Source organism: Sapajus apella, unplaced genomic scaffold, assembly GCF_009761245.1.
Source record: "Sapajus apella isolate SASKATOON/1434 unplaced genomic scaffold, GSC_monkey_1.0 scaffold85, whole genome shotgun sequence".
NCBI classification, from domain to species: domain Eukaryota; kingdom Metazoa; phylum Chordata; class Mammalia; order Primates; family Cebidae; genus Sapajus; species Sapajus apella.
Genome location: NW_022437025.1, coordinates 5,313,328 through 5,337,877, shown reverse-complemented (window position 1 = coordinate 5,337,877; position 24,550 = coordinate 5,313,328). Strand labels below are relative to the sequence as shown.

Here is a 24,550-nt window from a genome sequence, read left to right as displayed (position 1 = left end):
ATCATTACCACCATCACCATCATCACCGCTACCACCATTACCACCACTGCCACCATTACTACCATCATCATTACCACCATCACCATCATCACCACCACCACCATTATTATGATCATTGTCACTACCACCCTCCCCCACCATCACCATCATTATCATCATCGTTGTCATCTGTATAATTTGTGAAGCCATATGCCTAGGCTGGGGATTAGAATCCAGGTCCAGCCCAGGTCTTGTTGGCAGGATAGTCTGAAGTGAATTGAGTCCACTCTCGGGCAGCTTTCTTTCCAAGTGGAAAGGCTCCAAGTTGTCTTTGGACAGGGAAATGCCCCTGTCTTTTCGGTGACATTGTGTTCTTCCTCTCCATGTGATAGAAAGCAATGTGGCTGAGATTTTCTCTCTGGGCTGGATCCAGAGTCCTTGCAAATCATGACTTGTCAGCAAGGCTGCTGTGGGATGGCAGTGGGTGGCCGTGGCTTCGGGGGCTTCAGTGGGGTATACTCCTGCAGGTGCTCTGTTTCTGGGTAGTCTCCTTCCTTGAGGCAATGCACAGGGACTCAGCCCGTGGGTCAGGAGGAGGTAAAGGGTCTTGGCAGTGGCATTCTCTTCCTTTGAGAATGGCTTTTGTTCAGTTCTCTCCACAAAATGGAATGCAAGTCAGGGAGCGAGCTAACCTACCAGCTAACATAACCCAGCAGGTTCCAGGAGCTGTTGTGAGGACTTCATGTCACCCTGGCAGTGACTGTCCAAGGCTGTAGCTATTAGCTCCATGTCACAGAAGAGAAAAATTTGGCTCCCAGAGCCCAGGAGCCTTGCCTGACATCACACAGTGCACAGATGATAGAGCCTGGGCTCAAAGCATTCATCACGGGAGCACTTGAGCCCCTGCATGTGGCTCAAGGAGCTAGCCTACCTGGGTTCAGGACCTGGCTCCCCCACTACATCCCAGCTGGGAGCTTCATAACCCTTTGTGTCTCCAGGATCTCATCTGTGGAGTACAGGTAAGGCTCTGGCCTTGTAGAGTTGCTGTCAGACCCAAATGAGTGGATTCGTGTCCAGCGCTGAGCACCGTGGCCAGTCCATCGCAAGGGTTCTTAGCGTTAGCCGTGGTTCATATTGTTAGAGAGCTGAGTGGTCCAGGCAGTCGGGGCTTTGCCAGCTGTGATGGCAGCCGTGAGAGGCCATGGAAGGGGGCCGATAGGACTGGCCCAGGCTGCAGCATGGAGGACGGGGAGGGAGAGGCGGCTGGAGTGTTGTCAGCAGAGCTGGAGGGCAGTGCAGGGTGTATAGTGAGTCCGGGAGGGTGTAAGGTTTGGTGGTCACTTAGGCATGTGGGTGGGAGGGGAAGGGGTGTGTGACGAGGAGGACCCCTAGGATTTTGTTTGGGGTACCAGGAGGGTTGGGGTGCAGGCTGAGATGGGGAGCTAGGGCAAGAGCCAGGTCAGGGGCGTCCACCAGACCTGTCAAGAGTTCAGTTTTGTATGTAGGGGTTGTTGCTTTCAAGTGTTTTTACAACCCAGAACAATTTTTCAAAAAAAGGATCTCAGACTGTACCCTGATGTATAAAACAGACACGTGGGGCCCCTGCCGTCAGTGTGGAATGAGAGACACCGCCCACCTGCCCACCCAACGGCTGCTGACACTCAGGGTTGGTGCAGGCCCTGGACACCCCGGCGTGCAGGCTTTGTGCCTGCCGAGCCTGGCACTCCTGCAGTTTCTGATCATGGTTTTGGCCAGGGCTGCACGGATGATGATAAACAACACGCGTGTCACTTGGCCGAGCCTCCTTGGGAGAGCGAGCCAGGCACCTTCTTTGCAAAGTGTCAGATAAATTCACAGCCACCACCGTCTGTCTCACTTGGCAGAGACGAGGGATGTCATTGCCAGGGCTGGGCTGCCCCTTCCCCCCACGAAAACAAAACAGCACCCAGCAAATTGAGCCTAGGAAGACAGTCAGTGTGGGGTGTCCTTGCCCGGTGCAGCAAGCGGGGCCTCTGTCCCTTGTTTTCGTTTGTCACAGTGACATCCGTCAGCACAGGCACCTCAGTTCTGTACCAGAGGCAAATGCAGGAGGAGTGACGGGTGTGAGTAGGGGGGCGCACAGGATCCCCACACACCCCTGCCACCCTCCTCTTCCTCGGCATCCCCCATCATCTCGAAGGTGAGGAAGGAGAGGTGGGATCCTTGTTCTCTCCTTGTTCACTTCCTTTTTCCCCCTCTTCTCTTTCCTCCCTCCCCTCCTTCCTTATTCTCTCTCTCAGTTCTGCCCCCGCTCCCTGTTAAAAACCTGCATGGACAGTAGTGCCCCTGCTCCCTGGCCTCACTGAGTGCATGGCTGCTGTGGCTGCAACAGGGTGGAGTTCCTGCTCCCCGGCAGCCTGTGGGCCAGTCCTGCATGCCCGGCTCAGCACAGGAGGTGTTTCCATCTCATTCACGGTGGGAGCCCCCTGCCATGCTCCTCCAGCCCTCCCCTCCTCCCTCCCTTCCCTCCCCTCCAGCCTCGCCCTCTCCTCCATCCTCATCGGCCTTGCTAGTTTCTGTCTTTGCACTGGTGGTTCCCTCTACCTGGAACCTCCTCCTCCAGCCTCCCGTGCACCTGCTCCCAGGTGTCAGCTGCTTGTCACCTCCTCTGGGAGACTCCATGTCTCCTGCGCCTGGAACCTCCATGATGTTTGTCACCATCAGATGGCCTGTGTGCTCACCACATGTGTTTCTTGTCTACCTGCCACCACCAACAGCTTCACAGGGCCAAGGACATGCCCACTTCCTCCTCCAGTGTGTACCTGGCACAAGGCTAGGTGCATGGTAGGTTCTCAGGAAGTCGTCACTGAGTAAAGGTATTCCTTTGCTCCTTTATTCATTCATTTATTCTCTCATGGGTACTCAGTGCCCACCCCTGAGAGGCCAGGTTGGAAGGACTTAAAAGTCACAGGAGCCATCTTATTGGATGGATGTAGGTGTTGGAAATAGATGCTTGGTGCCACAAAGAAAAATCAGCACTGAGGATCTTTCAGCAATGCAATTTTTACTTCCTGGACTGCAGGAAGGGTACTCTCACTCACCAACAGCAGGTTAGTGCAGTGAGGTTCCCAAGCTGGCTGCCCCAGAGGAAGGCACCAAGCATTTTCCCAGCAGTGGTGGATGTCAGAATAGCCTCTGGGTGTCCTCAGAGTACAAGATCCCCAAAGGGGAGCCCTGCGATGTGGTCCCCAGCAATGACATTATCACCTTGGCTGCATTAACAGAAGTATAGGGTCTGTTTGTGGGAGGTAGAAAAGTTCCTTTTTAAAGTTTCCTTTCTTGTTAAAGAATTAAGTGTGCTAATAACTTTGTGTAGCCCAATCCCATGCAGCTGTTAGACACGCCATGCTTACAGGCATGTAGTACATTCGATGTCCTTATACTTTAACCAAGATACCTGTGCTGGACGTGCTCACAGGTGTGTCCCAGCTCTCCACTGCTTTTACCTGCTTAGAAAAGTTTCAAGTTACTAACCAATTGGGTTTTAGTTTAAATTGTGAGGTCTGACTCTAGCCGGTGGAGATCAGACGCAGCAGTAAGGACAACCCCAAATGTGTAAGGGATAAATTTGTGTGTTTTCCTTTGTTCATTGTGCTCTCGTGGCACAGTGGCTAGCGAGGGTCCCCTTCCTGCAGTCCAGGAGGTAAAAATTGCGTTGCTGAAAGATCCTTTGTCTCAGTGCTGATTTTTCTTTGCAGCACCGAGAATTTGTTTCCAGCAAGTTTCTGCGCCTCCCCTTGCTGGCTGTGTGACCGTGGGCAAGCCTTGTCACCTCTCTGAGTCTCCAGCTCCTCCTCTGTAAAGTGGGAATGTGAGCCTGTCTGTGTTGCAGGGTGCTTGGGAGCATTAAGCAGGTGACCTCAGTCAAGGCAGTCCACACAGCAACGGCACCCAGGATGCAGGAGGGAGCTGCGGTTGCCAGGGTGCTGGCTCTCCTCGCTCGGGGCTGGGCTGTTCGGGCTGAGCTCTGCCTTCGTGGAATTTGCCCCCATGGGGAGGCCCCTGCCTGGCCCGGCACTTGTGTGCTCAGGAGCCCGTGTTGGCTCCGACTCTCACTAGGAAATTGCTTATTACGGGTCTGTGAAAGCGTGCATTGAATCCACGTGGTTTATTTTTAAATAAATGTGGGGAAGTGAAAACCCAAAGAGACAACTTAAAAAGAATGTTCTCTGAGTCTAACGAGGACTTTGGCAGGGGCCCAAAACCTGACCCCAGATCCCAGCTCAGGAGCACAGGCGGTCACAGCTCCCAGGCCTCGCGCCCCCCGGGCCAGTGCTGTGTGTCAGCCTGGGGTTTCAGTGCTGCCCCTGAGTGTGTGGGCTTCCCATGACCCCGAGTCCTCAGCGCTGGGCTTCATGGAGACTCGGGACAGGAGCACGGCTTAAATGCCGTAAGGTCCTGTCTTTACAGAGGGCTTATGGTCCCCACTCCACCCACCCCTGTTCACATGTGGTGGTGAGGTGGTTGGTGGTGCTGAGGGTGATGAATGTGCTGGAATCCTGTTCCAAAGCTGGGAAGTCATGAAGAGTGGACACAGATGAAGGGGACCTGCCCTGGCGTGCTCCGCAGTGAGCCAGACTTTCCAGGGAGGCTGGAGCTGATATCAGCAATCAACAGCAGAGAATTCCTAGGCAATTAAAAAAGCAGTGTGGCCAACAGCATGTTAAGTAATAAAGCCCAAGACAAGGGCTGCCAAGTGGCGTTGGTGAAAGTCTCTCAAGCCCACCCTCCCCCAGGCCTGGTCACTGCCCAGGTGCATGTCTCCCCCTTGCCCGTCTGGACCTGCCACCTCCCAGGAGTCCTGGCCTTCAGGGTCATGCCTGACAATCCACTGGGTTCCCCCCAGCAGCCAACACACCCTGTCACCATGCTAGGTACCAGGAGCTGCAGGCCCAGCCACGCTGCCCTTTAGGGGCTGGTCCTGGTCACAACCCCAGGTGCAACTACTAGGAAGGCCTGCCCCATTAAGGACCACCTCCTGGTTCACGGGAGGGGCCGAGACATGCTCCCTGAGTGGCTCAGCGCCTGGAGGCAGTTTGAAGTTTGAAATTGGCCAGGAGTATCATGAACACACATGGATAAGTGATGTGGTTTAGCTGCGGCCCCACCCAAATCTCATCTTGAATTGGAGCTCCCACAATTCCCACGTGTTCTGGGAGAAACCGGGTGGGAGGTGATTGAATTATGGGGGTGGGACTTCCCTGTGCTGTTCTGGTGATAATGAAGGAGTCTCACGAGATCTGATGGTTTTAAAATCGGGAGTCTCCCCGAACAAGCTCTTGTCTGCCATCGCGTGAGACTTGTCTTTTGCCTCTGCCACGCTTGTGAGGCCTCCCCAGCCATATGGAACTGTAAGTCTATTCAACCTCTTTCTTAGGCTGGGTGTGGTGGCTCTCGCCTATAATCCCAGCACTTTGGGAGGCTGAGGCGGGTGGATCACCCAAGGTCAGGAGTTCAAGACCAGCCTGGGCAATGTGGTGAAACCCCATCTCTACAAAAAAAAAAAAAAAAAAAAAAAATTAGCCGTACGTGGTGGCTTGCACCTGTAATCCCAGCTACTTGGGAGGCTGAGGAAGTTGAATCACTTGAACCCTGGAGGCGGAGGTTGCAGTGATCTGAGATTACGCTGCTGCACTCCAGCCTGGATGAGAGTCAGACTCTGTCTCAAAACAAAGCCCAAATACCTCTTTCTTTTATAAATTGCCCCGTCTCAGGTATGTCTTTATCAGCAGTGTGAAAATGGATGCATACAGTAAGTAAGGGGCCACTGGAAGCTGGTCTCTCTCGGTATGTATCAACTCCCTGCAGCAGCCCCATTGCACGGATGAGGAAACCGAGGCACAGAGAGAGCCGTATGTGTTTGCTAAACCACACAGGCTCCAGAGGCTAGACTTAGGGGTGTGTCCACCCCGGAGATCCCGTTTGGAATTTCTGAGACAAATTTGCTTTCGAGTGCTGGGACTGGGCAGCTAACGCAGCAGGTTTGGGGAAGTGCCCTCCCAGTGCTTTAGCCCTGCAGGTCCTGGCCAGCCCCTCCCCCACACCTCTGGTCGGGTTTGCAGGTTCTCCCTCCCGTGGAGTGGATCCACCTGTGGCTCTCGTCAGTCTCCTCAGCCTGCAGCCGCCCTACCCCAATGCTCACATACATCAGCTCTCACAAGCTTCCGGAGTTTTGCACACATGGTCTCCTCTAGTCCCCTCCTCCCCACCATGTTCCTGCCCCCTTCCCATCTGGAAGGCAGGAAATAGGAGCTGTGTGACCTTGAGTAAGTTACTCTCCCTCTCTGAGCCTCAGTTTCCCCCTCAATAAAATAGGGATAAGAAGCAACAGCCACGTGAGTGCTGGGATAATGCAGGGATGGCCTCAGCGCCCCCCAGCTTAGCTGTTGGCAGCTCTGCTCCTGGGTGGCATGTGTGCAGGGCATCCAGGTGGGGCCCTCTTTTTTGGTCAATCCCTGGGCTCTTCCTGGGGGAGATTGTGCCCAGAGACGGGCATAGCCACCAGGCTGGGCAGGGCACTTGGGGTCCCTGACCTCTAGCCCAGGCTCTGCTCATGGCACCAGAAGGACTTGCTTTCTGTTTGGTTGTCGGAGCCTGGGCAGAGGCAGAGGAGCGCCGGGGCCCGGGCTACCTGCTGTGAGCGTGCAGCTCGGCTCTGCAGAGGAGCAGGAGAGGAGTTTGTATTCAGAGGACAACCTGGTCCATCTGGGATCGTCATCATGATAGCTCTTCATAATTAGTTGCAGCAAAGCTGAGTAGAGAATTAACAACGTGATTAAGACTTTATTTAAAATTAAGGTCCTTGGCATCTCGGCTAATACTTTATTGAAAAACTACACATCAACACGATGGACAAGCTTCCAAAGAGAAACAACGTTACCCGTCATCCTCGTGGGGCTCCCCCCTGTGGGGCGCGGCCCCTTCCTGCTAGCAGCGGGGTGCCATCCCAAGCTGTTGTCCCCAGCAGTCTACACGGCCCTGACAACGCCCTCCTGTGCCTTGCTCCTGTGTGACATTTCTCTGGGTGGAGGGACTGGGCCCCCCTTATTTATCCTTGCTGGCTGGTCCCTGCCTTTGCACACAGGGGCCTGTGGCTTCTGTTCTCATCAGCCTTTGCTTTGCTCTTTTATCCCCGGCTGCCTGCCCAGCACATCCCTGACCCCACCCCATCCCCTGGGCAGCTGCTGCTGATTCTTCAAGACTCACCTGTGGGGTCCCCCAGTCTACTGTGGGTCCCTGCTGGGCCCCGCAGCACGGGGTGCGAGCTTGCCTCCCTCCCCGGCTCTCAGGGCCCCTGGACGGCAGAGCTGAGGCCTCTTCAATGCCACGTCGGGACCAGGTGTCTGTTGAGTGGAGGACATGCTTCACGTGGAGAGTTGGAGCAGGGGATGTTTGTCCAGAGGTGGAAATGTGGGCGCGGCTGTCCCCTTTGACCCTCCTGCCACATTCCTGCGAAGTCTGTGGGGGCTGTGCCCACGCGCATGCCTGTTGCAGGTCTGAGAGCATCGGGGCCTCTCCCATGGCCACCTGTGCCCTGCGTGGTGGTGGATCAGCCTCTGCTTCCGACATGGAGCACATCTGAAGTGGCTCCGCCAGGCCCTTCAGGAGAACCCTGCCACACTCCCCTGGTTTCCATGGCGATGTCAATTTCCCATTCTGACTGCTCTTCAGAGGGATTATAAATTCATTATTTCATACTTAGGCCTCACACTCCGCCTTGTGCTGCTTCCAGATTTTGTTGTGTTGGTCGGACACTTCATTTATTATCTGACACAGAAAAGAAATGAATGAGTCAGAGCCTATGTTAGTTTTTTTCTGGCTTGCTGTGCCCACAGAGGAGCCAGCACACTGTGACATGCTGGCATCATGATCTGGAATTCCATGGTACACGTGGGTTCTGGAGCTGTAGGTTTTCATTACTGTGGATGAACTGAGCTGCCGCGTGGCCACCTACACACAGACCCTGGGAACCGTGCAGAGGCGGGTGTGTGCCAAGAGCTGAGCTTTGGTGTCAGCTCGCTGTGGGCCCCCCAGGCGTCTGACAGAAGTGCTGTGTTGGACTTCACTTCTCTGAGCCTTGGTTTCTACCAGCTGTGATGGCCACAGCTGAGATAAAGAGGATACCTGCATGCTGGTGGCCCCTAGAAGGGCTGTGTTGGCTCTGGCAAGAAGCTCGTGGAGCTGGCAGGGAAGTGAGGGAAGATACTGGCAGCTGGGCAAAGCGGAGAGGAGAGGATGAGAGTGGAATGGGCAGCTTGCATGGCCGGGGTGAACAAGGCGGGCTTGGGATGTTCAGTGTAGAAACGGGCAGGACATGGGTTCCTTTCACTGTGGCCCTGGCTGGTATGGGTCAGTTGGCTTTGCATCTGGGCACCCCAGAAACCAGAAGGTGTGTGGAGGGTGCGTGTGAATCTGGTGTCTGTAAGTTGGGTGTTTGTAAGTCAGTGTTTGAATGCAATAATAATGATTAAGTATTCTTTAAAGCTAGGTTTATTGAGGTATAAATTACGTGTAGTAAAATTCACTTCTGTTTTTTTTTATTTTTGAGACAGTTCCACTCTTATTGCCCAGGCTAGAGTGCAGTGGGGTGATCTCGGCTCACTGCAACTTCTGCCCAACCTAGTTTCAAGCGATTCTCCTGTCTCAGCCTCCTGAATAGCTGGGATTACAGGTGCCCACCACTATGCCCAGCTAATTTTTTGTATTTTTAGGAAAGACGGGGTTTCACCATGTTGGCCAGACTGGTCTCGAACTCCTGACCTCAGGTGATCCACCCACCTGGACCTCCCAAAGTGCTGGGATTGCAGGCCTGAGACACTGCACCCAGCCTGAAATTCACTTTTTAAAGCATATTTCTCAATAAGTTTCAATAAATGTGTATACTCACGGAGGCAGCACCACTGTTGAGATAATGAACATTTCCCTCACCCCCAGAAGTTCCCCTGAGCCCTTGTAGTCAGCACCCCATCCATCCCCAACCCTGGAGCCCCTGGGTCTGTTTTCTGCCTGCCCAGAGTACCACATAAACGGAATCACACAGCATCTGTGACCTTTTGGGCCTGGCTGCTTTCACTCCCACAGTCCTGTTGCGATCGTGGGTGCTGGTGTGTGTGTTCATGATGTCAGGAGTTCCTTCCTCTTCGGTGCTATACGGTGCTCCATCGTGTGAATGAGGCACAGCTTGCCAATCCTGTCACCAGCTGCCCGACACCGTGGTGGTGTGGTTTCTGTTTTTTTTTTTTCTTTTTTTCCTATTATGCGTAAAGTGCTCTGTACGTTTGTGTGCAGGTCTTGGTGTGGGTGTATGCTTCATTGCTCTTAAATACGTAGCTGTGACATGGCTGGATATGATAAGCGTATGTTTAACTTTGCAAGAAACTGCCGAATTGTTTCCAAAGAGGTTGTGTCCCTTTGCATTCCCAGCGCCAGGGTGCGAGAGTCCCAGTGGCTCCTCGTCCTCTTCAGCCTTTGTCAACTTTCACATTTGAGTCATTCTAATAAGCGTGTGGTGATATTGCACGGTGACTTAATTTGTATGTCCCTCGTAAGGAATGATACTGAGCGAGTTTTCCTGTGCTTATTCGCCACCCATCTGTTTTATTTGGTAAAGCAAATATTCAAATTTGGGGGTCATTTTATAGTACGTTGTTTGTCTTCGTTGTATTGAATCGTGAGAACCATATATATATATATATATATATATATTTTTTTTTTTTTTTTTTGTGACATCTTCTTGCTCTGTCACCCAGGCTGGAGTGCAGTGACACAGTCTTGGCTCACTGCAACCTCCACCTTCCGGGTTCATTCTCCTGCCTCAGCCTCCCGAATAGCTGGGATTACAGGCGTGCACCACCACACCCAGCTAATTTTTGTATTTTTAGTAGAGATGGGGTTCTGCCATGTTGGCCAGGCTGGTCTTGAACTCCTGACTTCAGGTGATCCACCCGCCTCAGCCTCCCAAAGTGCTGGGATGATGGGCATGAACCAACACGCCTGACCCCTTTATATATTCTGAATACAGATCCATTGCTGGATGTTTAATTTGTAAAAATTTTCTCCCAGTCTGTGGCTTTTCCATTTCTTAGTGTCCCTAGAACCTGTTTTAAATGTTGATGACTTCCGTTTATCTATAGATCAGTTTATCTATAGATTAATATTTCATGGTACCTGCTTTTATGCCTTATCTAAGAATCTTTGACTAATCCAAAGGCACAAAGATTTCTCCCCCTTGTTTTCTCCTAGAGGTTTTATAGTTTCAGAGCCTACATTTAGGCCTAGGATCCAGTTCAAGTTGATTTTTGTCTGTGGTGCCAAGTTAGGATTGAGCTTTTTTTTTTTTTTTTCTTCAAGGAGACATTCAATTGGTCAGCGCCATTGGTGGGAACCACTATAATGACTAACTTTGAAGGAATGGAAAGAGATGGGGGAGAATTCCTTGGGTGAGGGACTGAGTGGGCCCAGCAAGGCCTGTGGTGGGGAAATGCTCTCTCCTCCCTCCAGTGGGAGAGGGCAAGGGCAGTGCAGAGCTGAGCTCGCACCAGCCACGGGTCTGAAAGTGGCACGCTCACTTCATGAGCAAGGTGGATTTCTCCCATTGCGATGAGAATCGGGTGCCACGCTGGCAGCAGTGGCACCAGCACTGGGACGTCCTCCAGACATCGCCTGGGTGTTGCTTTCCCAGATGCGGTGGCTTGGCCTGCCCACTTCTTCTGAATTCATACCATCTGGCCAAATTCATCTTTGTCTGTGCCCCGGCCAGGCCCTGCCCCCCTCCTTCCCGCCACCATTGCTTTTTGGTAACCACCAAGAGCTGAGGTCCCTGATTGCTGAACAGCCCACGCATTTGTAGAAACTATTCAGAGGTGGCCCGTACAGTGTCTGGGTCACTTCCCTGATGGGCTCAGGCTTAGAGTCCCACAGCGTCACCTGGCCCTGCAGCCATCTGGTGTTCCTTCCAGCCTCTCTGCAGGGGTAGACCATGGGTGAGGGGAGGCCTTTCTGCTGCAGGCGGCCCCCTGTGGGGTGTGTGGTCTGCATGGGCTTGTGGGCGATGCCTGGAGCTGGGATGAAGCTCACCTCTGCAGTGGGGACTTTGCTGTTGGGGTTGGGATTTTTTTCCAGACAAATTGACATTTGTATTCTCAGAGGGCAGTGTCTGAGCAAATCTGTTGATCACTGGGGTTCCTGGCATAGTGACGAGGGGGAGGAATGTGCAGGGTAAATCGTGGTGATTCAAGGAGAAAGAGGGGCTTCGAGGCTGCCTTGTCTAACGCTGGCTTCCAGGACTTTCCCCTGCAACACCTGTTTGGGTTGGTCCCAGGTTCTGCTTGTACCGTTCCATCCCTATGAAGTGGAGCTACCTACCCTGATCAATGGGAAAGTCCGCCTCCGACGGGACCTCTGTGTCCTTTCCTGTTCCCTCGAGTCAGGCGTGGAGATACGGAATCACTGAATAGGTGTGTTGGACATTTATGTCAGTGTCTCATTCAGATGATAAATGGAAGTTCTAGAATCATCAAGGCAGCTCCATGCGCCTCTGTCCCTGGGCGTGGAAACGTTCACGCTACATCCATGTTGGGCGAGAGATCTCAGTTCCCTGGGCCTTGCAGCATTGCAGGGCCATCAGCAGGATACTGCGGTGGGATTTCTGAAGCAAGATTTGGTATGGCTGGAGCCAGCCAGTGAGAAGCCTTTGCTCATGCGTGTCCGGTCAGGGGAGCCATGCTCATGTGCATGGGTGAGATGCCAAATTGCACTTCCTCGATTGCATGGAGGAACAGCTGAGTTCAGGCTTGGCTACCAAAAATCAGCCCAGCCTAAGCCAGCTTTGTGTCAGTGATGGCAGCTGAAAACAATTACAAACAAACCCAAAACAAAAATGCATGTGCAGTGCTTACTACACAGTGCTTACTACCGCCGAAGCCTGCTGGAAGTGACTGAGGATCACTGGCTGCCGGCACTGTGTGTCCACAGAGGGGTGGACAAGGGCGGGTGTCCCGGGTTTGTGTCTAGTGGACGTGGCTTCCTCGTCTATCTCATTCGAGTCACTTTTCCTATCCTCTGCCACTTGTTATTCGTGTGCAGGTCACTTGCCTCTCTGGGCCTCAGCTGCAAATGAGGATAATAATACCTAATCAGAGGTCGTTATGGAGATTAAATGAGGTGAATGCTTATAGCTTAGAGACTTCTAGGTAAATGCTTGTGATGCAAACACACAAGCCAGGTGTCTGTGAGGATCAGATGCAGGCAGGTCTGGAAGCAGTTCTTGGCACACGGTAGGCAGGCAGTCGGTGACAAAGCCTATCTGGGCAGGGCTCTGTGTCTGTGTGCAGTAGGAATAAACGGGATCTCTTCTGCAGTCTAATTTCCCCCCAGGTCGTAAATGTCAAGTATACTTATTATAGAAAAGCTGGGTCTACGGCCATACCACCCTGAACGTGCCCAATCTCAACTGAAACATGAAGCTACCAGGGTCGGGCCTGGTTAGTACTTGGATGGGAGACTGCCTGGGAATATCGGGTGTTGTGGGCTTTTTTATATAAAAAAGAAAAAAAAAAAGCTGGAAAGTACGTAAAAGAGTAAAAGAAAGTGACTGGGCATGGTAGCTCACGCTTGTGATCCCAGCACTTTGGGAGCCCAAAACTGGCGGATCATTTGAGGTCAAGAGTTGGAGACCAGCCTGGCCAACATGGTGAAACCCCATCTCTACTAAACATACAAAAATTAGCCAGGCGTGGTGGCGGGTGCCTGTAATCCCAGCTACTCAGGAGGCTGAGGCAGGAGAATCGCTTGAACCTGGGAGGCGGAGGTTGCAGTGAGCTGAGATCACACTGCTGCACTCCAGCCTGGGTGACAGAGCAAGACTCTGTCTCAAAAAAAAAAAAAGAAGAAAACAATTCACTAATACCCAGAGGTCATTATTTTCTCACTCAGGCATATTTCTTTCTGGTTCATTTTCCACACGTGTCTATGTGTCTATATGCACGTCTCTGTGGGTTTATTCCTAGGTATGCCTAAATAAAGTTTTTAAGACTTACAAAGAAAGGATCGTGACCAGCGATCCAGTGGAGTTAAACAGGTATTTGCTGCTCACCTGGTGGGTACCGGTCCTGCTGCAGGTCTGGGGCTGTGAAAGTGGTTTGTGCCTGTGAAGAGTGTACAGTCACATGGAGGAAACAGACATCTAAGCACGTGTTTTCGGCATGCATGTGGAGGCACAGGGAGGACACGCTGTGTCTATAATTTCAAGTATTTGTTCATGTCACATTGTACCATGAGTATGTTCTCAGATCATTGCTTGTCTTTTGACTCCTCCTGATTTGTGTTCGTTGATTGAATGAAATGGTTGTGCTGCGGTTTATGGAACCATTCCCCAGTAGGGGTTGCTTCCGGCTTGTTAGAAACAAATGGTGCTGATGAGAACATAGATACAGCTTCGAATGTTGACAAGCAGATGTGTCCGCCCAGTCCCAGAACTGGGGCTGTGACCGTGGGGACAGATTGGACCTCCTGCCGAGGGTCGGATTCTGGTAGAAGGGAGAACCACATGAAAGCATGTGCCATGCTCCCAGCGGGCGCTCAGTAGACATTTATCACGTCAGCTTCCCCTCTGAAAGCCCAGACCACATCCTGATGCATGTTTAAATAGTTCTGCCAAATTTGTTTCATCATTAACTTTCAATCACTGTTAATTTTAGACAGGGCTCTTAATTCAAGTTTTTTGTCTTTGTCAAGTTGATGGAGATGGCTCTGTTTTTAGCCCTGATGTGATGGCGGCAGGGCTCTCCTTCACCCGGGATGGCAGAATGCCCTCTGCCACAGCTGGTAATGAAATGCCAGGCATGTGATTTAGCTCAATCAGCTCAGGAAGTTTACACGAGGAGCCTGATTTGACAGGCCTGTTTTATAACAAGTCGCGCCAGTGAAGGGAGCCTTCTATTTGATATACTTAAGGCAGAATTCAGCCATATGTTTGGGTCCCAACAGAAGCGTTCCCGTCTTCGTCCTTCCGTGGAAGATACATTGACTTCACCCTGGGGAGATCTTTTAAATTAGATTTCAAAAATGAAGATCTTGTTTTTTTGTATCCAGAAACTTAACCCTTCCATGGTTTTCCTCTCTCCAAATAAGTCATAATATACCCCAATTTTCGTGAAGAGGGATATATATTTTTTCCTCTGCTTTTAGCTATAATTAGTTTACCTGAACTTCTTGGAGAAGCTAAAGCCACATTTATTTGTTACAGGTATATTTATATCAAATACAAATGGGGTGGAGGGACTGGTGACTCTTCATGGCCATGAAAATGAAATCAATTTGGTCTCTGAAAGTAACCTTGGGTGAGACTTGCATCTTGGTTGAAATTTACTCTATTGCTTCTCTTCGGGCTAATGTGTACCATTGGAGGGGTCCGTTCAGATAATGTAAAGCACCTCTATGGGGTTCTGTATTAGTCTGTTCTCATGCTGCTATGAAGAAATCCCTGACTGGGAAGCTTATAAGGAAAAGAGGCATGGCACAGTTCCACATGGCTGGGGAGGCCTCAGGAAACTTGCACACATGGTGGAAGGGGAAGGCTTTTTCACACGGCATCAGGAGAGAGACATGCTAAGCGAAGGGGCAAGTCCCTTATAGAACCATCAGATCTCCTGTGAACTTACTTACTGTCACCTATCATGAGAACAGCATGGGGGAACCACCCCCATGATTCAGTTACCTCCACCTGGTCCCAGCCTTGACACATGGAGATTACTACAATTCAAGGTCAGATTTGGGTAGGGACACAGAGCCCAGCCGTATCAGGTTCCTGCCCACCCCGCCCGCTACAAGAGCATCTGTGTGCCAGGCTTTGCACATGGCATCCCTGAGGCATTGCTCTCCATCTCCACCCCTGCCCACCTCCCCCACACCACCATGAGCAGCTAAGAGTTATGCTAGGTCTGCCCCCAGCAGGTCCTGGCCCGTTCTGTCACCCTGAATTAGAGGAAAGACCACATTTCCTCTTCTTGCCCTATTGCCCACCATAGACATGGATTCATTCTCGGACTTTTGAACTGACCCTGGCTGAATGGGACAGATAGCAAAAGAGAGCCTCTCCCCAGATGCCCCTTCATTCTCGGGTAGCACGCATACGCCAACCTTTGTTTTATCCGTGTGATTTACATGCTGATCACACGCATCTAAAGCAGATGTGCTGGGTTACTGTGAGATTCTGTTGCCTCTTAGATCCTGTGCTTGGGATGGTGGCTGAGGACACCAGGATGGAGAGAGGCGCATCAGAGTGTGGGCCAGCTCCTTGTGTGGGCCTGCCTTTAAAAGGAGGAGCCTTCCAGAAATCGTACCTGTGCTGTGGTTGACTCCCTGGCATGCAGCAGGTTCAGCAACAGTTGGGACGTCCTGAGCCTCAGGAGGGCAGGATTGCCATTGGGCATCTGCAGGGCTGCCGTGGGGAGCAAACACGGCCTGTGAGGTCCCACGAGGCAGAGCTGGGGTGGATGGGTGGAATCGCAGGGAGGCATATTCAGCTAAGCATCAGAGGACCCCAGGAGGTGGAGCGCCCTGTCACGTGAGGGGTACACATTTTGGAAAGACTGTTGGCCGGGTTGCTGCAATTGCGGTGATGTACGGCCCTAGGCTTCCCCGCCCACAGGTGAGGTTCTTGTGCTGTCATTTCCTCCACTAAACACCCTTCACAATAGGCTGTGGATACTACAGGTGTCCATTGTGCAGATGGGATGATTGCAGAGGGTTGGGTAACCAGCCCAAAGCCATCTAGCCCAAATGAGGGAGAACCTTCCAGACCTGTGGCTTTTTGGATTCTTTTTCTAAGCAGAGGCAAGGGCCTTGCTGGAAATATGTTGCTTTGTTTGTCGGATTTATACCAAGACCTCTATGAAAGGCCTGTGTTCCTTCAGGCTGTGGCATGCTTAGAAAACACGCTGAAGGCAGCTGTGGAAACTTGCTTTTTAGACATTACCAAATGCTATTTTTAAAATGCTTTTCTTAAAATGTTTTGTCTCAGACATTCAGTGCGTGTGATGATCGGTCTCCTCCTGGTCCCTGGTTCCTCATCCCCGGTCGCCGGTTCCATTCTGCTTTCCCTGTGCCCAGAGCCTGGCTGAGGACAGGCTTGGAAGAGCCACAGGCCCCAAAGGTTACTCCACAATAGCTGTTTCCAGAAACTGGGCAAGGTGGCGAATCTCCCTCCAAGTGGCATGGGCAACAGTCTTCAAGATGGCCTGGGTTATGGCTGCTCATGTCTCAGAAAGCTCATTGAAGGGTAGATGGAGGCCATGGGCACTGCTGTCAAAGACCTGCTCGGCCCCAGCCTGAGATTTGGGGCTTACCTGGAGACTCCACGGGAGCCTGATTCTGAGATCTCTACTGTCTGAGCATAGGGATCTTGTCTAGTGGCCCCAAGAGATGTTTGGCTTTAAACAAGTAGCATTCAGAGGAGACAGGCTTTGTGGTTCCATAGAGAGGCTGAAGGCGCTAAGTCCTGTGAGCAGTCTCACAACTGTTTCCTGCCATGTGGGAGTTGCATTGGACAGGTAGTGAGCTCTCTGTCACCAGACTCCTGGGTTATAACTGGGGACTGATGAGGAAGCTGGTGTTGGAGATTCTGAATTCAAGAGAAACCGAGTGTTTTCCAAAGTGAGTCAGTTCTGCTGCTGGGGAGGGCCTGGGGTGGAGCATCTGATGACTTTAAAGCCCAGGGAGAGGCCAGGTGCAGTGGCTCATGCCTGTAATCCCAGCACTTTGGGAGGCCAAGGCGGGTGGATCACCTGAGGTCAGGAGTTCAAGACCAGCCTGACCAACATGGTGAAACTCTGTCTCTACTGAAAAGAAAAGAAAAGAAAAGGCTGGGCACAGTGGCTCACGCCTATAATCCCAGCACTTTGGGAAGCCGAGGTGAGCGGATCATGAGGTCAAGAGATTGACACCATCCAGACCAGCATGGTGAAACCCTGTCTCTACTAAAAAATACAAAAAATTACCTGGGCATAGTGGTGAGTACCTGTAGTTCCAGCTACTTGGGAGGCTGAGGCAGGATAATTGCTTGAACCTGAGAGGCTGAGGTTGCAGTGAGCCGAGGTGGCGCCACTGCACTCCAGCCTGGTGCCTGGTGATGGAGTGAGACTGTCTGGGGGGGGGGGGGGGAAAGCTGGGCATGGTGGCGAGCACCTGGAATCCCAGTTATTCGGGAGGCTGAGCAGGAAAATCACTTGAAATTGGGAGGCAGAGGCTGCAATGAGCCAAGATCACACCATTGCACTCCAGCCTGGGCAAAAAGAGCAAAACTCATCTCAAAAAGTAAAATGTAATACAATAAAGCCCAGGGAGCGGCGTTAGTGTGGTTCCGCGGTCCTCTGCGGACTGGCTAGACTGCTGTGACAGCTCCCTCGTTCCTCCCTAACAAAGCCGGGGCGGGCCGCAGGCCTCAAGCTTGTGTTAGGCCAGGTATTGCTGTTTATTTCCGTAGTTTCCCCCCATGGATGACAAGTAAAGCTTGTTTTCTATGTGTGGCAGTGATGTGAAGTTTGCTTACTTCAGTAAAAGAAGTGGGTTAATTAACAGCGACAGCTTCGTGATGTGTCGTTCTGATGGGCGGTTCTGGTGCAGATGATGGAAGATAGTCCCTGAATGATCAGATATTGGGTTTCTTGAGCTGTTTGGTCGATGTCATGACAGTGACTCCTGGCTGTCTTTGGAGGGAACAGCCACTTTGACCCGCAGGTCCAGCTGAGAGAGCATTCCAGCACAGGGCTGCCCGTTAGACGCATGGAGCACTGAGCTGGTGGACACGGTCCCAGAAGAGCACGCTGTGCCCGAAGCCATACAGTGTTAGAGGCCAGCCTACCCCGAAGCTGACACCAGAGGTCGCCCTGTGGGGGCTGCCCCTGAAAGGGTCCCCCACTGCCACAGGAAGCCCACTTTGCCAAAGGCTCCTCCTCTTCCTCCCTGGGGAGGGCCGTCCACTGTGAGCGTGGAGTCCCTGGTGGAGGGAGGGTGTGCAGGTGTGGAAGGAAGCAGGTTGGGTCCCAGGTCCTGTTCACCTGCCTGTTTCCCCTGGAAACCCCACAGGCCGGGCCTGGAGAGGCTGGTGGAACGGAGGGCTTGATGTGCCCTCAGGCAGCCAACTCTCTTATTCAGAGAATGATGTAAACCTTCTCTTTCAAAGAATTTCCCAGAACAGCAGGCACTTCTAATCCCAAGCCTCCCCAGATGTCTTCTGGAAGGGGCAGTCATTCCTCCCAACCCGCTGACATTCCAGCCCCAGTGTGCAAACCTGACGGCCACTGCGAGACTGGTGCTGGGCGCCAGGGCCAGCGAGCCTAGTCCTCAGGCTCCGGGAGGTGCAGTGCAGAGGGGAAGGGCCACAGCTGTCAACCATCAGAGCAGGCAGCCAGCAGAATAACCAGGCACCAAGCCCTCTTTTCCACCAGCCTCTCCGGGCCAGGCCTGTGGAGTCTCCAGGGGAAACAGGCAGGTGAACAGGACCTGGGGTCCAGGAAGGGAAGGGAGTCAGGCCACAGACAGGACCTCGTTAGGGAAAGTCCCAGGCATGGCGGGCTCCAAGGCCTCCAGAAGGACCTTGAGGGGAGGGTGGCAGCACTGGTGGAGTGGGGAGGCATTTTGGGTTGGGTGTGGGGTGAGCCAGCCCTCAGAGCAGGTCAAAGCTGATGGTACCTGGAGCTGAGCAGGGGGCCATGGGGGTCCTGGTCTCCAAAGGTCTTGACTGCGGGGTTGGGGTTTGGACTGTACCCTCTGGGCAGTGGGAGACGCGGATCATGTTTGAGCCTGGGAGTGACGGTGTCATCCTCCTTGCTGGTCTGTCTATCACATCCCTGGTTGTAAAGTGAGTTCCCAAGTGACTTTTCCTGCTGTCCCAGGTTTAATGCTCCTGTAAGGTGCAGAGAGTAGGCCCCTCCTGAGACGGCCCCAAGACTGGACCGGATCCCAAGCCGAGTGCCAGTCCTCCCTGCCAGGGAGCTGGGAAGGCCTTATTGACCCCATTGACAGATGGGGTCCCAGGCTGGACTGCAAACCCTGAAGTGGGTAGAAAACGGCGCTGACATGCCTGGATGTTTAGTGCTTTCCTGAAATTCTTACCTGAGTCCACTCCTGGAGAAATGACAGAATTCTTGCCCTGGGTAAAGTGAGGGTGGTTTTCATCATCCCTTTGCTTTTGAGAATCAGTGTGCAGGGGCTGGAGCGGGGAGCCTGCAGGTCTTGAGGGGCAGGGCAGGGGCCGTCCAGTGGCCCAGACAGAGAAGAAGGGGTCAGAACTAGGGAGGGTGGGTGCGAATGGCTGCCGGGCCCACGTCTCCTGCTGGCACAGGGCTCCATGCCAGGGCCCACACCACATTGAGGGACCCACAAAAATGTCTTAATATCCTTTAAAATCAGAAGAAAAATGACCTTTTAGGTGGAGAAAATGTTTTGATATGAAATCTGAAGATACACTATTTTTTTAATGCCAACACAGTCATAAAATATACATTCTACGATTTTTTAATGGAGGAAGAGGCCATGAAGATTCCAGCGCTTCAGTCCCATGGAGTCTTCCCCGAGGGGGGTTGCTGAGGGGTGGATTTCAAAACAGGGCCCTGTGTCACGGATGCTTCTCCCACCAGCTTTCTAGAGAAGATCAGTTCACCATGGAACTCAGAGGGCTCTGAGTGGCTTCTTCCTAAGCTGGCATCCAAACCCCCACCCCTGCCTGTCTGACACTTTTGAGGGGTAGGCCTTTGGGGGTCCAGAGCCTGCTTGGGTTCCCTAAGACAGAGGGACATTGTTCAGGGGCTGCTGTGCCCAGATCTGGGTCTTGGCAGTTGGATGCAGCCAGTGACTTCTTCCACTGACCCCTCCTCCCCGGCAAGAGGCGGCACTTCCTTTGCGCCTGGCACCTCTGCTCAGATGTGACAGTGTTGTTTCCAAAGAGAGTTCGTGGAGGTGATGAGCATATGGTTGTCTGGCCGGGCACCAGCAGTGAGTGGGAGGGCACTGGAGCCTAGGGAGGGATTTCTGCCTTCAAAACAAGAGCAGCGATTTCCAGCCACCTCCCAGAGATACCCCGGGCACTTTTCCTGTTGAAAGACGCTCAGTGGTAACAACATCACAGCTTATCCAATTACCTTTTATTGCCATAAATAGACCTGAGAAATGCCAGCGCTTCCAGGTAGAAGCACATTTTGAACAGCAACCCAAAAAAGCAACTTGTAATTTCATTAATGATTTTACTTACGGTGACTATTAAAAAGGAGCGATGGGTGAAATTAAAATTCAATCAGGTTGTGAGAAATGGAGAGTAAATAATATTTTCAAAGGATAGCTGAGGTAGAAAAGTCTACCAAGATCCACCTATTAAAATACACGTCATCCCTTCAACAGATTTAATGTAAAAACGCAATTTTCCACAGATCAGCAGCGCCCGTGCGTTTCCTTGCTGCCGACTGAGTTTGATTTATGAGGCCCTTTCTCAGCTCCCTTCTCAGCTCTCTTCCTTTCAAATGCTGGATTTCGTGGCCGTGAGGGTGTCCGATGGCTGGACGTGCTCGGCACTCCTTGTTCTCTGTACCAGCACAGCCCGAGGCGGGACCCCAACATTTCAGGAGGCAGAACTTGGGGAGGGAGCAAGTGGGGGGCCTGGGGAACTGGGCTGTGGAGGAACCTCCCAGTCTCTCCTTCTGGAGGCCAGCTCTGTGTCAAGGGGGCTTCTGTGGCCTTGGAAAAGGTCCCTAACCTCGGAGTCAAGCCCCAGCCCCGACAGTTTCCAGCTGTGTCGCCTCTGGCAAGCTGAGCCTCAGCATCCTCATCTGTACAATGGGCGAGTGCTGGCATCGGTTGGCTAAGACTGCCGTAACAAAACACCACTACGTGAGTTGCTCAAACAGCACGATGGTCTCGCCATCCTTGAGTCTCGATGTCTGAAAACAAGGTGTCGGCAGGGTCGGCGCCTGCAGGAGGCTGTGAGGGAGATTCGGTCCCGGCTTTCTTTGGGCTGTAGCGGCACCCCTCCGTCTCCGCCCCCATCCCCACCTGGCCTCCCCCTCTGTGTGCCTCTCCCAAGGACAGCTGCCATTGGATTTAGGGACAAATCTAGGGCGATGTCATCCGTGATCCTAAACTTAATTATAGCCCCAAAGACCCATTTACCAGGAGAGGTCCCATTCACAGGTTCTGGCTACACCCATCTCTTGGGGGCCATGACTCCACCCTCTCCACCCGGGCTCTGTGGGACCCCAAAGTGCCACCCTTGACTAGAGTTGGGGGGCAGGTTCCTTCCCAGACAGGTGGAGCCAGGAGAAGGGCGGATGTGCTGGGTGGGCAGAGGACGCAGCCCCCAGGCCGGTAGAAAAAAGCAGCAGCTAGAGGAAGCACTGCAGGTGTGGAGGGCGGGGCGCGTCCTGGTGAGCCTTGGTTGTCAGGCATGACACGTTCATTCATTCCACAGACTATGCCCAATGCGGGCTGCAAAGGCAAGGACAGGAGACCCTGCCCCAGAGAGCCAGGGATGGGGCCGCATGCTCCCAAGGCCTGTCCACTTTTCCCGGGAAGATCGTTGCCAATGCAGGGGGCTGTCTGGCCATCTCCTTGCCTGGCCCACTTCTCCGGGCCCACATTTGTGGTGGTTTTGAGGACTTGTGAATAAATCACACTTCAAGTAGCTTTTGAGTTGGACAGGAGCTCTCAGGGGAGTGGTGGAACACAGCCAAGGTGCGATCTGAAACGGAACCGTAAAGCATCCTTACGCAGAGCCTATGACAGGTGGCCCCGGGGCCTGGCGGGGGCTGTTCAATTTCACAGTGCGGGCTTGGCGACCAGGCAGGGGGTGGCATTTACCCACAGCCCCGAACGCGGCCCTGACCCACAGACTGGCTCACGAGGCAAGGCCCTCAGAGGCCAGGAGGAGGCCAGCCGTGGTGGGGTCTCCAGGGCAGACCCTGCCCGTGTGTGGCACTGGGGTCCTGGAGCTGGTGTGCAGGTGAGTGCATCCACACTGGGGCCTGAGTGCGTGCAGGGCTGGAGGCTGAGGTTCAGCACATGAGTCTGGGACAGCAGGAAATGCACCTGTAGATAAAGCGCCTTCTTCGTCCCACAGTCCCCGCGGAGGCTGCTGGCAAGGCCCAGGGGCTGCGTGGTGGAGTCGGGGGCCCCAGCTGCTGTCCAGCCCTCCTTGCGTGAGTGGCCAGATCTGGGGCAGGTAACGCCTCTCTGAGCCTCAACTTCCCCCAAATGGGCACAAAATGGTTCCCAGGGACAAGGCCTGTGGATGATTAAATGAGATAATGCCCTCGAGTGCTCAGCATGTGGCTCAGGACAGAGGAAGTCACTGTTGCCACCCCCAGTCCCGACCCGGCGTCATGGCTGACCCTAACCCTTCATGGCCTGCTCCCTCTGGACGCACCGCACAACTGACTCCCTTCACCCTCGCGTCAGCTCTGAGGGCTCAGTGGCTTTCCCAGGAGCACTCAGCAGGCTCGGGCACATGGAAGGGCCAGGACTTAGAGGAGAGCTCTGTGCAGAGCTGCCTGAGTGCAGGGGCCCGGGCACTGTGTTTGAGGAAGAATCAGGCAGGTGGGGGCCCAGGCTGGCCGGCTCAGTGTCAGCAGAAGATTCTTAGAGGGAAAGGCCCTGTGCTCAGCACAGCTCTGAGCACTTCGGAGGGAGAGCCTTCAGAGACGCTCTGAGGGCATTGGTGGATCTGAGCTTGGAGAATCCAGGAGGGCTCCATGGAGCAGGGGCCACAGTGGGTGGCACTCTGGTAGAACTGAGCCAATGCCCTAGGGCCTGCAGGGTGGGCAGTGGCGTTAGCAGCAGCACCAAGCAAGGCCCTTGGAGGGCCAGCACCACCTGTGGCTTTTGGAGCCTAATGGGATACCCCACCCTCTCCTCAGGGGTCTCTAGCAGAGAGAAACAAGATTCCTCTCTCTGCTAAATAAATGCAGGATCAATTTCTTTGACATGGAATTGATTTCCTCATAGAGGATGCATCTTGGGTGGAGTGGGGATGCCCAGCGCTGAACCCAGCCGGCCTCCTCAGGGAGCGCAGACTGGGCCGGCCCGGCCTGCATGGTGGAAGGAAAGGGGCCAGCAGGAAGGCCTCTCCTCTTTCGTGCTGGTCTTGGCCTCAGGCTGATGTGGTTTGAGTGTAGCACAGCTGGGGCTTGAGGAGTGCACTCTGCACTCGGGGAAGGCCCTGCTCTTCCATGGGGGCCGATGCCCTGACAGGAACAAAGTTGGGCCTGGGTGAGGGTGACCCTCCTGAGTGATGGGCAGCTTGAGCCACCTCCGTTCCCATGGGGGAGGGACAGACGCCAGCTCCCTGGCTCCTGCCTCGGGGCATCATCACTGATCCAGCCCTTGTTTGGTACCACCTGCAGGGGCGATGCCTTGCCAAGCCAACCCAGGCCACCCCACCTCAATTGGGACCGGATGTCTGAAGTGGTCCTTGCTGGAAGTGTACATTTATTGACCACTGACGGAATGCTTTCATCAGCATCTAGTCTTCCCCTTTGCCATGAGTGCCAGCCCCACTCGCATGAAAACGACCATCTTCCTTATGTTTTGGAGGCAAGAAGGGAGAGAGAGGCTGTGGCCAGACTGGTGGACATCCACCTTGCCCAGTAGAGTGGCCATATCTTGGAATGGCTCTGTTGCCTGCAGCACACACACACACGAGTACACAGAGATACACGTACATATGCACACACATACACACACACACATACAGGTACACAGAGATACACATGTGCACACACATGGACATATACAGGCACACAGAGATACACATGCACACATGTGCACAGATAGAGATATACACATGCACACACACATATACACAGATACAGAGAGATATACACATGTACACACACATGCACACACATACAGATACACATATATACACGTATGCACACACATGCACACACACAGGTACAGATATACACACAGATGCACACACAGGCACACACAGAGATATACATACATGCACACACATATAGGAACACAGATACACACATACAGGTACACAGAGAGACACATGCACACATGTACACACATACATACGGGCACACTGATACACATACACATATGCACACACGTATGCGCACAGATGCCCTGACACCTGAAGCTGGGAGACAGGCAGACGGCCTGCAGAAGTCGGGCTCTGTGTCGGCCTGGCTCTTAACTGGAGCAGCCCCAGTGACTCGGAAGACAAAACCCCAACAGACTCAGCCTCAATGCCCTCTGGCTGCTTTTGGTGGAATCTTAACCAGCAGAGAGCTGGTCCTGGGTGGATTTACCCAGATGAGAAAAGCCACCTGCATTCTGGAACCTGCCCGATGGAGGAGTCTCTTATGTTATTAGAACAATGTTTTTGGAATAGGTCACACAGCCGATGGTTCCTAATGTTACAGGTACTAAAGCGTCTCTAGTTAAAGTCTCCCGAGTCCCCTCCTGTGATCCCTCCCTGCGTCCCCACCCACAGGTGTCCCCATGATCACATATCCTGTGCTTCCTTCCAGTGTGT

General features: G+C 53.1%; 1 protein-coding gene across 7 annotated transcripts in view; it reads left to right on the top strand.

Moving 5' to 3' along the window:
- Window positions 1-24,550, top strand: part of SORCS2 (sortilin related VPS10 domain containing receptor 2) — a 587,909-nt gene that overhangs the window by 200,585 nt on the left and 362,774 nt on the right. The window contains exon 1 of one of the 7 annotated variants that reach the window (XM_032254112.1): window positions 5,295-5,369. The exons of the other annotated variants lie outside the window; for them this stretch is intronic. The gene's annotated coding sequence lies outside the window, so the exon portion shown is untranslated. Of the gene's footprint in view, window positions 1-5,294; window positions 5,370-24,550 lie in introns of those variants that run through there. 7 annotated transcript variants of the gene reach the window in all.